The 6978-nt window shown below is 42.2% G+C and overlaps 1 long non-coding RNA gene across 1 annotated transcript; it reads right to left on the bottom strand.

Annotated features, from left to right (window-relative positions):
• Positions 1 to 263: 263 nt before the first annotated feature.
• LOC138985920 (uncharacterized) lies at positions 264 to 5307 on the bottom strand. Its single transcript, XR_011462851.1, has 3 exons — positions 5039 to 5307; positions 3077 to 3244; positions 264 to 1889 (listed from the first exon to the last, which is right to left on the bottom strand). It is a non-coding gene; the product is annotated as an uncharacterized lncRNA (long non-coding RNA).
• Positions 5308 to 6978: the final 1671 nt, after the last annotated feature.

The raw sequence follows: 6978 nt of genomic DNA, 5'->3' as shown, positions 1-6978 counted from the left end.
GAAAAACTGGAAAAAACTAAAGTTGTTAAAGATGACACATTAAGAAGAAAGGATGAGACTAGGCTTCCTGCCTCACCAATATCTGTTCATCCTTAAAGCTTTGATGAATAGAATTATGAATCAAATTGCCTTATAAAAAAGCGTGTATTCCTTGTAATGGATTTTTAAATACATTGGCTTAATTCCAGTTGGCGTATTACTACTGTTAATAAGCAGAAAGTTGAAAAAGCAACAATTTTTCAAATGTTTCAAATAGACTTTATTTTAGAGCAGTTTTAAGTTCAAAGCAAAACTGAGCAGAATATGGGAAGTTTCCACGTACCCCAGCCACTTTCCACCATCAACAAGCACGTTTGTTACAACTGATGAACCGACATGGGTCCATTATTAGCGCTCAAAGCCTGTTGTTTACATTAGGGCTCTGTTGGCATTGTATAACACTTTCTACGGATTTGGAAAACTATAGCCACCAGTATAATATTGTACACAGTCATTTCACGGCCTGAAAACCTCTGTGTTCCCCTATTCACTCATTCCTCCCCCTAACCCCTGCCAACCACTAATCTTTTTACCATCTCCATAGATTTTCCTTTTCCAAAATGTTATGTAGTTGGAATTGTATAGTATGTGGCTTTTTTTTTTACATTGGCTTCTTCTGCTTAAGAATACACACATTTTAGGTTCCTGCTTGTCTTTTTATGACTTGATGGTGCATTTCTTTTTATTGCTGGATAAATTTCCAGGCTTGAATGTATCACAGGTGAATTATCCATCATCCACGGAAGGAGATCTCTGCTTCCCAATTTTGGCAATTCTGAATAAAGTTCCTATGAACATCCGTGTGCAGGGTTTTGTGTCGATATAAGTTTTCAGCTCATTTTGAGTAAATACTAAGGAGAATGGTTGTTGAGTCTAACGGTAAGAGAATGTTTTGTGTTGTAAGAATTTGCCAAACTGTCTTCTCAAGTAGCCGCACCGTTTTCCATCCCCACCAGCGATGAAGGAAATACGTCCTGATGCTCCAGACGCTCACCTGCATTTGATGTTGTCAGAGCTCTGTGTTTGGGCTGTTCTAACAGGTGTGCACTGGCGTCTCATGGTTGAAATGCGTAATTCCTTCATGACATAGGATGTAGAGCATCTTTCCTTACATGTTTGCCATCTGTTGTTGTTGTTCGGAGAAGGCAATGGCACCCCACTCCAGTGCTCTTGCCTGGAAAATCCCATGGATGGAGGAGCCTGGTGGGCTGCGGTCCATGGAGTCGAGAAGAGTTGGACGGGACTGAACGACTTCACTTTCACTTTTCACTTTCATGCACTGGAGAAGGAAATGGCAACCCACCCCAGTGTTCTTGCCTGGAGAATCCCAGGGATGGGGGAGACTGCTGGGCTGCGGTCTATGGGGTCGCACAGAGTCGGACACGACTGAAGCGACTTAGCAGCAGCAGCAGCAGCAGTTGTTGTTCAGTCGCTAAATTGTGTCCGACTCTTTGTGACCCCACGGACTACAGCACACCAGGCTTCCGTGTCCTTTACTATTTCCTGGAGTTTGCACAAACTCATGTCCTTTGAGTCGGTTATCTTCCTTTTAAACAAATTTAAGTACTCTCAATTGGTATTATTAATACTCTTAGCAGATCAAAGGTTGAAAAGCAACAATTTTTAAATCTAATGTTTTCACGGAACTTAGATTACCATCTGGTCTGATAAACACAGTGTTTTGTTTTGTTTACTCTAAGAGCCATTGGACTCAGATTAGTGTAAACAAATCCTGTTCCCGCTCTTGTCCTGGGATGAGGTAGGGCTGTTACTGGTGGAAAACTTCTGCTGTCGGAGGCTGTCGTGACCAGACCCAAATGGGGGTGATTTCTCAGGTCCTTTAAGTACGCCTAAAAAGGAGGCCAAGTCGGGTTGATTATAATAAGTAATGAAAGGCTTATGAAGTAGAGTTAAATGTAAGTTTTTCAAAACCTGATTGAAAGCTGAATTTTCAATACAATTGCAGAGAACTGTTTGGAGGGATACTGTGTCTATAATTGTTTGACTATATCATTAAGCAGTTAATAACATGACATGACTTCTGTGTTTTCTCACGCAATAAAAACTTTGAAAATAGAGCATGTCCCCAGTGGCCCAATGGCTAAGATTCCACCCTCCCAGTGCTGGGGGTGCAGGTTCAATCCCTGAGCAGGAAATCAGATCCTACATGACACAGGTAAGAGTTCCACCTTGAAACTAAAGATCCTGCAGGCCACAACTAGAAAAAAAAAATCCTGTGTGCCATAATTAAGACCCAATGCAGCCAAATAAATTTTTTTAAAAAAGCTTGAAAACACTGTAAGGCATAAGAATTACAGTGATCATAAATCAGGATAGATGTTTTGAGTAATTGATTAATTTTTGAGTAAAAAGTGCATTAATATTTGAAAATTTCAGAATTGGACAAGTTCTTAAAAGGCAGGAGGAATAAAGATTACTGAAATATAATCAAATTTAACATTTATGAAGAGCCTAAATATTTGCATTGCTGGTGAATGTGGATTTGAAATGGAAAGTCATCTGACCTGCATGAGCACGTGTGAAACTAAGAAAAGCAGTTAAAAAGGCACGTATTGGTCGCAGCACTATTTACAAGAGCCAGGACATAGAAACAACCTAAATGGCCATCAACAAAGGGATGGGCAAAGAAGACGTGCTACGTAGACGCAGTGCACTGCCATTCAGCCATTAGAAAAGAATGAACGAATGCCATCTGCAACAATATGGGCGGGCCTAGAGTCTGTCATGCAGAGTGAAGTAAGTCAGAAAGAGAAAAGCAAATATCACATATTAAGGAATATAAGTGGAAAAACTGGTATAGGTGATCTTATTTACAAAGCAGAAATAGAGACACAGACATGGAGAACAAATATATGGATACCAAGGGGGTAAAGGGGGGTGAGATGAATGGGGAGACTGGGGTTGATGTATACACACTGCAATGTAGAAAGTAGATAACTGATGAGAACCTACAGTATAGCCCAGGCGACCTAAGTAGGAAGGAAATCCAAAAAAGGGGGGATGTATGTATACATACGGGTTTCCCAGGTGGCTCCAGTAGTTAAGAATTCGACTGCCAGTGCAGGAGACATAAGAGACACGGGTTCAGTTCCTGGGTTTTCAGGAAGATCCCCTGGAGGAGGGCATGGCAACCCCCTCCAGTATTCTTGCCTGGAGAATCCCATGGACAGAGGAGCCTGGAGGGCTACAGTCCATAAGGTTGCACAGAGTCAGACATGACTGAAGTGACTTAGCACGCATGCACGTGTATGTAGAGCTGACTCACTTTGCTACATAAGAGAAACTAACAGAACATTGTAAAGCAACTACACTCCAGTAAAAATTAAAAAAAAAATGGCATATGGAAGAGCTATTTGAATATTGATATATCTTGTGCAAACGTGTGAATAACACAGGAAAAGTGACCATCAGGTTTATTATTGCTAAAGTTTTAATATATTAGTAATTTTTAATTTGGAAGATTACCAAGTTTTTGGCTTCTGAAACAAACAAAAAAATCATCTAAAATCTTTTTATGAAACACTGTTATATAAAGTAACAAAAATTAGACATTCTTAAAATTTTTCTTAGTAAATGAGAGATTCTCCATGTAGAATCACAATTCAAGGTTTAATTTAAATTGTATTTATAGTACTTGAACCCAAGAACAATTATAGGATTAAGTTATAAGAGTAAAAGAGAGATTACAGATAAATTTATGTGGGCATGTTAATATACAAAAGATAGTTTAGTGCAGTTAAAATGATAAATACATATGCTACATTATATTATAATGACTGCATACTTAGAAAGCACTATTACTGAATCTGGAGTGATCCATAAAACAGTAATGCTTGATTAAAAGAAAGAATCATTAGTTACAGGTTTTCCCCCAATTAGATAAATAAATGGGGGAAAGTTAGACTTGTTAAGTTAGCTTACAGTAATGTTTATGATCCTCACACAAATAAATAGCACTCTATGAATTTCCTTGTGATTTGAATTACCAATTAAATAATATAGCTGTTAAATCATGAGCGATTATAAGAGGTTCTGCCCCTATAAACCTTCATATGCTTGAATTAGTGCTGCTGTTATTGCTGCTGATTCAGAGGCCATTTGTGATTTTTTTAAAAAGTCTTCTTAAAAATATATCCCCAAAGGGCAGGATTTTAATTTTTAACGGGTAGGTTCTGCCACTCTGGGAAGGTAGAATGAACAGGTTTTCTGTATTCTTCCTGCTAAATACAACTGGAAACCCTGGACATTACACATAAAACACACTTAAGAAGCATCTGGAAGGTGGAGAGAAGGCAGACGGTCTGGGAGGCCTCAAGTCCCAGGCAGTGGCGGTGAGTTCTCTGGGTTTTCTTTTGCCTCGTCTATTTCCCAGACTTGAAGCTGGAGGAGGGAGCCACCTGGAAACACCAGTAGGTGCCACCCAAAAGAATAAAACAAAACAAAACCCTCAAGGAAAGCCTGCTCCTACTACCAAAGGAGCAGGGGAAAGGCAGCCTATCTCCTAAATGAGACAGACAGCTTAAAGACAGTACTCTACCCTAGCCAGACAGCACAGAAAAGCTGTGGACCCACAGTCACTCACACCAGCCATGGCTGAGGCGGTGCTTGGACCTCCACCCTCCCCTGGCTGGAACCGGAGGCCCCTGCCTCCCTCCTGGGGGCTGTCAGAGGAGCAGAGAGAAGAACCAAAACTTTCTCCATTGCCCAGCGTTGACAAGGTCACCCCCATGATGTGTGTCATGGAGAGCACATGGGGAGCTGGAACCTCCACCCACCCCCCAAGCAGTAATGACCCCACCCTTAGGGATCAACGCTGGCAAAGTGAGGAAACTGGACTCCTCCCCTCCTGGCTGTAGCTTGCATCCCTGGTGGCTCAGACGGTAAAGTGTCGTCCTGCAACGCGGGAGACCTGGGTTCGATCCCTGAGTTGGGAAGATCCCCTAGAGAAGGAAATGGCAACCCACTCCAGTATTCTTACCTGGAAAATCCCATGGATGGAGGAGCCTAGTAGGCTACAGTCCATGGGGTCACAGAGCATCGGACACGACTGAGTGACTTCACTTTCACTTTCCTCCTGGCTGTACTGAGACAACGCTGTTGGCTGTCTTGGCCCCCCATCCAGCTGTGCTAACCAAACTATAGAGACAGAGTCTGGAGGAAATAGACCTGTGCTAACCAAACTATAGAGACAGAGTCTGGAGGAAATAGAACAATGGCTTCACCTTTGCCTGGCAGAGGGGAATCCACCGTAGGCTAACGCCTCAAGAACTATGGCCCCTCCCCCCCCCCCCCGCCCCCGTCTCTGGGGAATAGGGAGAGGTTTTATATTTCAATAAAGGTCTTGCATTTTTTTTGTCTTTGCAAGGTTTCAAAACTGCCAGAACTGGTTTCAGGCAATGTAGCAACCGGGTCCGTTAACCCTAAAGTTATTGCCTGTGACCTTCTTTCAGAAATGCAGAAACCTACAAGAGAGCGTAGGGACAGAAGACTGCCAGGTACAGAGTACAATTCTCATGGGTCTGAGAGTAATTCTAATAGCTTTGTGAAGGACACGTCCTGCTTACAAGTGTAAGTTGGTACACTTAAACTTTTCGTGTTTGTTGGAAGTAACAGGCAAAGAATAACCAGGGTTGTTAAACACTTGCCGGCCTGTTTGGCTGGTATGTGCCAAAGGCTGTTCATTCATTTCTGCTGCCCACACCTGCCCCTCCAGAGCGGGGTCAGAGGCAGCTCATTAAAACACAAGATTTGAAAAAGATCCAGAACCTCCTAACATGATACCCCAAATCACTCCTTATGCCAAGAACCAGGAAGGTCTCAAACAGTCAATATATTGAGTAAAAAAATGACCATCTATAGGTGTCAAGATGGAGTTGACAGAGATGTCAGAATTATGTGATGATGATTTTAGAGCCCCTGTCATAAAAATGCTTCAGTGAATGATTACAAACACACTCGAAACAAATGAAAAAAAGAAATAGAAAGTTAATATGGAAATCTAACCTCGTGTGCTTATAAGTGATGTTGGTAAAAGCCCTGCTGTTAATACTGGAGGGGAAGAGAGGGAGCCCGGGAGGCAGTGGAGGTCGTGGGATTCCAGCTCAGATCGCTCCGTGGTGTACTTACATCTCAGTGGACAGGCCCGCTAATATGACAAACCAAGAGCATCTGTTTAAAGTAGGGGCAGTTTGGGGACTTCTCTGGTGATCTTTTCCTGGTGGCTCATATGGTAAAGAATCAGCTTGCAATGCAGCAAGTTTGATTGCTGGGTCAGCAAGATCCCTCGGAGTAGGGACATGCAACCACTCCAGTATTCTTGTCTGGAGAATCCTATGGACAGAGGAGCCTAGCGGGCTACAGTCCGTGGGATTGTAAAGAGTCAGACCCGACTAATTGATTAGCACTAAGCCTGGTGATCTAGTGGTTAAGACTCCACACTTGCACTGCAGTGAATGTGGGCTGGGTTCCTGGTCAGGGAACTGAGATCCTGTGTGATACATGGTATGGCCAAAATTTTTAATTTTTAAAATTAAAGTAGGGGCAGTTTAGAGTATCAACCCTGAGGTTGGGATAAACATTTCTAATATTTTGAATAGAACCAATATTGCAAGTGTTAGAAGCTGTTATCGACAAGACTCATCTGACAGCGGCACTCGGCACCAAAAATACTAGAAGAATCGGAGAGTTTCAGGAAGGCAGTCAGTCCTGGCAAGAACCCCAGCAGGCAAGCTCCATGGTGGACTGCTGTTCAGAGCATTAAAATAAGAATAAACAATCCTGATCTTTTGGTTAATCATTTCAAGAGCGTCTGTAGTTGGACACATAATATTTGAGCTTTTAGACTTACATGCGGTCTCGAATTTTGCTTATACTTGAGAACTTCGACTATAAATAGAAACTTAGCTGAGCTCTGATGGT

Source organism: Bos mutus, chromosome 27 (assembly GCF_027580195.1).
Source record: "Bos mutus isolate GX-2022 chromosome 27, NWIPB_WYAK_1.1, whole genome shotgun sequence".
NCBI lineage: Eukaryota > Metazoa > Chordata > Mammalia > Artiodactyla > Bovidae > Bos > Bos mutus.
Note: the sequence above shows the minus strand (reverse complement) of the source record. Positions and strands in the feature narration are given on the sequence as shown.